The sequence below is a fragment of the Onychomys torridus genome, chromosome 14 (genome assembly GCF_903995425.1).
Source record: "Onychomys torridus chromosome 14, mOncTor1.1, whole genome shotgun sequence".
NCBI lineage: Eukaryota > Metazoa > Chordata > Mammalia > Rodentia > Cricetidae > Onychomys > Onychomys torridus.
The window spans coordinates 54709955-54718504 of record NC_050456.1 but is presented as its reverse complement, the minus strand read 5'-3'; the positions used below and the strand labels follow the sequence as shown (position 1 = coordinate 54718504).

At 50.7% G+C, this 8550-nt stretch overlaps 1 non-coding gene across 1 annotated transcript; it reads right to left on the bottom strand.

Annotated features, from left to right (window-relative positions):
* Positions 1 to 1134: 1134 nt before the first annotated feature.
* Positions 1135 to 1237, bottom strand: LOC118595979. The gene has a single exon (XR_004946649.1). It is a non-coding gene; the product is annotated as a U6 spliceosomal RNA (small nuclear RNA).
* Between the last annotated feature and the right edge of the window lie 7313 nt (positions 1238 to 8550).

The following is an 8550-nucleotide window of genomic DNA, read 5'->3' as shown; positions in this document are numbered from 1 at the left end:
GGCTTCCCCTGGGTGGCAGTCGGGACTCGCTACCGCCCTCTTTGTCTGCTTCCATCTGTCTCTCTGAGCTGAAATCTGTTCCACTGACCTCTAGCCGGCCAGAGCCCCCCCTCCCTCTCAGTCCTGCTACAGCCTTTACTTTCTAACCCCACCTTGGCTCTGGGGGGCTCAGTTGAATATGCAAATATCTCCCTAACCAGCTGGTGTCTGCCTGGCGGAAATACATGTTCCAAGCCCCCTCTGCCTCATCAGGAAGGGTACCAGAGCCCATTGCTCCAGGGCTCAGAGTGGGTGGGTTACGGGGCAGTACAACCAGCAGATAGGGAAGGGCTGAGAGACAGGAGGGAGGGATGGGAGAGGAGCAGGTGACCAGCAGGAACAGGGCGGGCACAGAGGAAGGCATGGAACATCGCACTGTCTGCAGAGTGATTGGTCCAGACTGATCTGTCTTTGGGGCTTTGTGGAAAAATGTTGAACTCTCCGTGTCCCTTCCACCCTATATAGGGTCTGCAAAATGAACCTTACATACATACATATGTACATACATATGTACACACATACATACATTCATCTTTCTATTTCTAACTTTATCACTGTTTTTGTCTCTCTCTCTCCATTATTCTCTCTGACAAGATACCTAAGGCCACTAAACACACACACACACACACACACACACACACACACACACACACACACACACGGAGGGACAGGGAGAGAGAAAGAGAGGGAGGGGACTGTTATGAAAGATTCACGTGTGTGTGTGTGTGTGTGTGTGTGTGTGTGTGTGTGTGTGTGTGTGTAAAGGACTCAAACATTCACTCTCTATCTGAAGAAATCATGTTTTATTTTTTTGTTTGTTTGTTTTTTGTTTTTTGCTTTAAGTTCAGGCAAATCCCTGGTCAGCCCTCCTGACAGGGAGTGTGCTGCCCCGTATGTTGCTTTTGATCTTCGGGACTGCCCTTAAACAGCCTTCAGTGAGTGCTGTCCTGTAAGCTCTAATAGCCATAGGAATAGCTGTCACACAGTTCAGCTTTTGTGGGGGGGGGCACGGGACTCTGGGTTATATTTGTGAGATCCCAGCCCAGCCCACTCACTTGCTCTTCATTATTATTTTTTTAAACATTTTTTTATTCTGAAAATATGGAACGCTTCATGAATTTGCATGTCATCCTTGTGCAGGGGCCATGCTAATCTTCTCTGTTTCGTTCCAATTTTAGTATATGTGCTACTGAAGCAAGTATTATTATTATTATTATTATTATTATTATTATTATTGTTATTATTTTGGTTTTTCAAGACATGGTTTCTCTGTGTAGTTTTGGTGGCTGTCCTGGATCTCGCTCTGTAGACCAGGCTAGCCTCGAACTCACAGGGATCCACCTGGCTCTGCCTCCCGAGTGCTGGGATTAAAGGTGTGCGCCACCACCGCCTGGCTATTTTATTATTTTCATAGCACCTTCAAACCCAGGACAGAGGGCATTTAACCTGTGGCCTTGACCTTCTGGTCCCTCCAGTACCTCTCTTACTGTTACAGGGTTTGGAGGCAAGAATTTGGCACAGATTCTCAATCAAAGAGACAGGGCCTTTTCCAGCAGCTGATGGGCCTGCGAAAGCCTGAAGGTGGGGGTTCAGAGGTGAGGCAGAACTGTAGAGATCTCTGCTTCTGCCCAGCAGGCCTGGAACAATGAGATGGTTAGAGCAGACTTCCAGGAATAGTCACAGATCAGGGGTGTTGCCCAGGGATGGGGCACCTGCCTAGTGTGTTTGAGGACCTGGGTTCCATCCTCAGCACCATCCATAGGTAAACTATATATTATATAAAATATATAACATATAAAATTATATATAACAATAATATCATCATCCTATCGCATCCAGCACACACTGAGGCAGGCACCATTCCCAGCCCATGAGAGCATTTACTCACTGAATCCTCACCCAGACCCAATGGGTAGATGCCATGATGGGTGCCATTTGATGCCACAATGGGTGCCATTTTTGGAATGAGAAAACCAAAGTCACCATGTATCTAGAACCAGGACTGGAACCTGTTTAAAATCCAACACACAGCCCCACGAGGCAACCCTGAGTTTCAAATGTGCCATCAATGTGTTAGCTAGGTGACCACATGGACCCTCTGGACCATGAGCTCCCAAGCCCGAAGACACAGCGAGGATGCTCCTTGAGGCTCAGGCCACAGATGAGGACCGAGGACAGACAAGAGGGTAAGGTCCTGCTTCCCATCCCCAGCAGACTGCCCAGAGCCAGGCAGGGGAGAGGAGGAGGCTGAGCAGGGGCCGGGCCCAAGGGCAGCCTTGGGCAGTCACAGGCCTTACTCTGCTCATTTGGAAAGTGGGAAAGCAGGGGTGTCTAAGATCTCTTCCATCCCCAAGCTATAGGCTTTGGATGCGGGAGTTGGGCAATGCACTCATAAAGGACCCAGAAAGTGTTCATCAGAGGTATCAAGGACCACACAATCCTTGTTACAACACTGCATTCCACCACTGCAGCAGGAGAGCAGATGGACAGTGAGTGACCAAATGAGCATGGGTGTGTGCCAACACAGCTATGCACAAACACTGACATTTACTTCATATAACACTCACTTGTCATGAAACGTTGTTTTTCTTTTTAGTCTTCTTTACCCATTTAAAAACGTAAAATGCTTTCTCATCTTAGAGGCCACATTACAATATGCTGCAGGACTGATCTTGTCTGTGTCCTTTGCCAAGCTCTGTTCTAGAAAGCACTGCCTGAAGGCGGGGGGGGGGGGGGGGGTATAGAAGTCTGGGGTTTGAATGACGTCTGCCACTTTTTGGCTGTGCAACTGTGAGTAATCCCTTAACCACTCTGATCCCTATTACCTGTTCTCCACAGTGGTTGATACTTACACACACACACACACACACACACACACACACACACACACACACACCCCTGTGGAGGTCAGAGGTCAGTTTTTGGAAGTCAGTTTTCTCCTTCCACCTTGTTGAGGCAGGTTCTGCCTGTTTCTTCTGGAACTTGCCTTAGGAGTGTTGAGATTACTGACATGCCACCACATCCAGCTTTTCTGTGTGTATAAGTTCCAGAGACTGAAATCTGTCTGCTAGGCTTGTCTAACAAGCCCTTTTGCCCATTGAGTGTCTTGCCTGCCCCGGGGAAAGGATTTTGATAGTGGAGGGAAGCAATGGAGACTGGGTACCACTGAGTATCCAGGCCTAGAGCCCGGTGACGATAGCTTTATGTGCTGGAGAGGCTATGCCTGGGCAAAACCCAGCCTGTAGGGTCCTTTCCTCCAGCCCACCAGGGAGGGAAGCAGCTGGAGTGCCTATCTGGTGCTTTAGGAGCATATTTCTCCAAGGGAGGGAAGGGACCCGCAGGCAAGGACCACCCAGGCCAGCATCTCCTGCCCAGCCATGATGAAGTACCACAGATGGCTTTGCTTATGCAACAGAAACTTATTTTCTCACAGGTCTGTAAGCTAGAAAAAGTTCAAGACCAAGCTGTTGACAGCCTTGAATTCTCCAGAGGCCTGTGTCTGGGCTTGCAGATGGCCGTCTTCTCTCTGTGTCCTCACACGGCCTTTCCTTTGGCAATACACCCTTGGTGTCTCTTTTTGTCCCTAAATTGCCTCCTCTTATAAGGACAAGCGCTCATATGGAGTAGCCCACCTCTGTGACCTTATTTTAAACTGATTGCCTCTTTAAAGTCCTGGAAGTATTAGAGGTAACACTCCAGGGTATGGGGGCGCTTACAGCTTCAGCATGGGAATTCTGAAGGAACAGAGTTCAGCCCATGACTCCATGGATCCACTCCAAGCCTGGGCTTCTCACAGCTGTCTGAAGCCCACCTTGATTATATATATCTCAATGAGGGGAGCCCTGAATATCCTCATTTCCACATACTCTTTAAGGACACAAAGTATAAGTAACTTTAGAGGTTGAAATTTGCTCTGGGATGCCCAGCGCTCCCCTTGGTCTCAGTTTGGTTTGGTTTTCAGAGAGAGTCTTGCTATATGTAACCCAGCCTGACCCTGAATTCACTATTTTGACATTCCTGGTCTCGAAGTCAGGGCAATCCTCCTAGCTCAGACTGGCATTACTGTGCTGGAATTACGGGTGTGTGCCCCCATGCCAGGCACCAGATGCCTTTGAAGGACCACAAACCCACAGGCAGGAAGTTGTGCTACATCTCACTATCTACCACACTGATGGGCAGCTGCCTGCCCCGCTCCATAGCTGGTGTGAGTGACAGGTACAACGTCCCAGTCTTTGGACCCAAAGAGAAAGCCACTACAGCCTATAGTGGTCCCAGCCTGCCCCGCCTCCGAGGGGCTCTTGTTGCTCATGAAGTCATTTAATTCATATGGAGTATAGTGGAGTTGGGGGGGGGCGTGCAGCAGAGAGGAGGCAAGACCACCCAACAGGGAAGGTTTTCCACAAAGCCATCTTCGAGCCAGCAGCTCAGGTGCCCCAGCTGGCCCAGTGTGGAGCAAACTTTCTCTTCACAGAGCCTCCCCTAAGCCCCTCCTCACCTCCTCGGCTGCTTCTGCCAGGTTCCGGTTCTCCCCTCCCCAGCAGACAGGCAGGGTGGCTGGCAGGTTGGGAGCTGGCTTTGTGTATCCCTCCCGGTACGATTATTAAACGCAAATTATAAAAGACGCGACCCAAACGATCTTTATTTCTTCTTTCAACAAGGGTTGCCTGCAGGGCCCTGATTCCAAATTCCGTTTCAATTATCTCGGCCATTTCCCACACAAAGCGGCTGGTGTTTGTAATTGCCAGTGAGGAAAGAGGCAGGAAGAGGAAGTCAGGGGCTCTGACTCATGGTGTCCACCGTACTCGCCGCGGCATCACTGAGAGACAGGATGCTGGCAAAGAGTTGGTAACCAGAGTCCCCGAGCTCCACATCCACATCAAGATCTAGGGATGGCACCTTGATGGCTACTCTAGAGAGCCCAGAAACACAGGCGGGGGGGGGGGGGGGGGGGCAGAGTCACGTGACCTCTACCTCGTCCTTGGGCTGTGGGGCCTGATGGGAGGTGCTTCAGGGATCTAGGAAGGAAGCCAGGATAAATGTACCTGCCAGCTTTCCCCAAGGACCTGCTCCCCATAGCACTGAATTATTAACATCTTCCTTCTCGTGTCCAGGCTGGTGTCACCCACCTGGGAAGTGGAAAGCTCAGGCTTTATAACCCCAGGGTGGGAGGGTACTGTCCGTCTGTCTTACTCCACTCTCGGGGCAGCTGACTTTGAGCAGGTACACGACCTTGTTGAGCCTTCATGGGGGCCATCATCGGTGACATTGAAGCGCTTGGGTTTTGACCTCATAGGGATGCTGTGACTACTCAATTAAACTCAGTGCCTGGCACACAGTAGGTATGCCATAAATGCCAGCCGCGGGAGTTCCAGCCACTAAATTTATAGATACAAGCAAGCCAACGCCATAGGTACCAATGGTTCTGTAGTTCACCCCCGCCAGCCTGTTCCCTTCAGGTATGCGGGATCCCCAAGGAGGGTTCTTGAGGTCACCCAGATTCAGAGTCAGTGGCCCCACCAAGGGACGATGGGCAACAGGCCCAGGCCCATTTGGGCTAGCACGCAGGGAGATTTACAGCCCCGCTTAGCCAGGGCTGGGTAAGTCATTTGTCAAGCCAAGCCCGGGCACCTTGTTCTACCTGTGTTGAGTGTGTTTTATTGGTGTTGAGCAGAGTGAGGCCAGAGCAGAGTCGGGGATAGGAAACCCACTCAAGTGAAAAATGAGGAGAAGCCGAACGGGATTGAGTGGAGCTGGACGGGGAGAAGGGGGGGGGGGGGGATTAGAAAACACAAGACAGATGTGTGCACCAGCTCTGGGGTTCCCAGAAAGAGGGGCCCACATGGCACCTCCTGGACTCTGTCACACACCTCAAGAAAAGACATCCAGGCAGGAGCCGTGGGTTCCAGCCCCGGCGGGTCCCGGATCCTATAAGCTGTGGACTCCAAAGAAGGTTTTAAACAGAAAAGCAAACCCAACCCTCAGCCCTGCTCCCCAGCCTACCCTGGAGAAAAAGGGGGCCCCAGCTGCTCGGTTTAGGATTCCTTAGGCTTCCTTCAATATCCCTCGGCACAGAAGTTTCAAGTCCAAAAATCAGGAGATGAGACTCTGGGGTAAGGTAGATTTTGAGATCTCCCTGTTAGGAACAAGAAAATAAAGAACAGGAGAGGGAGGCCAGGGGAGAGGCAGAGAGAAAGGGAGAGAGGCAGATAGAGAGATAGACACTGGGCTTTGTGCCCGCAACAAGCCACTAAAGGTGCATTTTTAATTAAATTTATACAAAATGTGTCAGTTTTATCTCTAGGTTTCAAACCTGACTCTGTGCTATCAAAGGGAAGTATTGATCTCCATTGCCCCGGAGCTACCTGACTGAATTAAACAGAATAAATAGAAAGAGGAGGATGGAAGGGTTCAGAGACAGCCGCAGAGAGGCGAAAGCTAATGGCCCCGCCATCATTTGCTGCAATTAAAACACAAAACCATTTAGAGGGCCTGTCAACACCTTGAAGTCAGAAAACTCCACACACACAAAAGCTCTAAACAGCTCCCAGGCAAAACATTTTAATTGCTACGAACGCTTCCATCTTTGGCTGGCGTTGGGTATCTGTGCATTTGGCTGCAATACCCAGGTGCATGTGCACCCCGCTCCATGGGCTGTGGCCACCTGCATCAGCCCCTCCCCCGGGATTCCTGGTCCTTTGTATCCAGAGCCCTGTGGAAGCAGCCTTTGTTTCCTAGTCCCAGACACATCTGGTTCTCTCATTCACTAGAGACTAGACAAGCCACTAGACCTCTCTCTGCTTTGGTTTCCTCATCCGTAGGAGGGAGGCAGGAACGCACACCTCATAGAGTCGTTGCAAGGAGGAATCAGTCTATTAGAGAGTTGGGTACAGGGCCCGGGGCAGAAGGAATGCACAATAAATGGGAGAAGCAGGAAGTGAGGGTCCATCCAAATTCTGATGCTGTCCTGAAGGAGGGGGACTTCCGGCAAATGCCCGAAGTGGGCCTGTCCCTAGGCTGTGCCAGCAACTGCTTTTCGGGTCTAATCAATCATGCCCTCCCATTTGTGACACTTCTCCCATAAGCCTCTGAATGATGAATCTGGGCCTCTGGCTTCCTATTTTGTCTCAGATGGCATTAGAAATGGATGTGCCAATCACCCTGGGGTCTGCAGAAGAGGGATAAGCTGTCAAGCTGATAGTCTGTGCTGGGTGGCTCTCTTGCTATTGCCCAAATCTCAACCCGAAATCCACTTGTTGGCATTTGGACTGTATAGGGGCTAGAGCCACACAGAAGAAGGGACCAGCCTTGATTTCATGTTCTGTGATGCCAGTCTTAAGAATCCTAGCCTTTTTTTTTTATTTTATTTTAATTTGACTAGCATCTCACTAGGTAGCCCAGACTGGGACTCATTGCCCTGTGCCCATATCCCTTTGGGAGGTAGATGCCCAGACTATATAGGATCATCACTCCAAGGCCTAGCAGGAGAGATGTTATTCCCCTCTCCACCTGGGAGCTGTGGGCTGACCAGCACTGCTTAATTAAATGGGGAAAAAGATCAGGTCAGTGCTAGATAAGCAGGCAGGGTTAGGACGGACAGAAAGAGTGGGCAGGGGAGAGCTGTCAGCACCCTGGCCTGTGGAGCGTGATCATTAATAATGATAAACAGGAGAATGGGAATAATAAAGGACTAATGAATTGGCCCTGAAAATGACAGGAGATGGACTCTGATAGAAGATCACCTCCCCTCCCCAGGTGCCCAGAGTCCCAGGGGGGGATGGGAGAGAGGCACAGAGAATGAGGGCTCCCTGGGTCACCTGCTTTCAGAAAGCTGATTTGCCCAAAGGCTCAATTAGCCCCCATGCACTCTTTCCAGAGTGCACATTCCCAGACCCCACCCCAGAGATTTCCTAGGTCTCCAGCAGAGGCCAGGCACCTGCATTTTGACTGTCTCCTCTGGGGCATAAAGGACAGGTGATCTGTGAACTCGGCCAGGCAGGGTGTTCAACCTGGAGCTGGGGCCCCATTCCGTGTCTCGATCGTTCTAACAGTATGTGTGACAGTAGCTGACAAATGACAGACAGTGGCAGAGTGGGGAGAGACAAACCAGAGCCTCTCAACAGCTCCGCAGAGCCAGGCAATGCCACCTGTGTGCAGGAAGGAAGCAAGCACTGGGACCATCCTACCCTGACTTGTTCCGGGCACTGGCATTGGCGCTGACAGACACTAACATTGTCGTCTCCTCTAATTAGAGTGCGCCAGCTCAAAATGTCCCTGAAACCTGTTTGAGAAGGCCTCACGAGCCCAGCAAGGCCCATGTAGCCTCCTATAGTTAATGCTTCCAGAAGTAACTCAGTGTGGCTGGGTCTTTCCAGGAGGCTGCATTTTATCTGTACTGCAAGCCAGGAGTTTGCAATCTCTGCCTCCAACAGAGCTTCTCAGTTCTGGCTTTGAGGAGCAGCTCGTTCAGTGCCTATCCGCCATCTTCCTTGTACCTAGTCTCTTGGAGCCTGT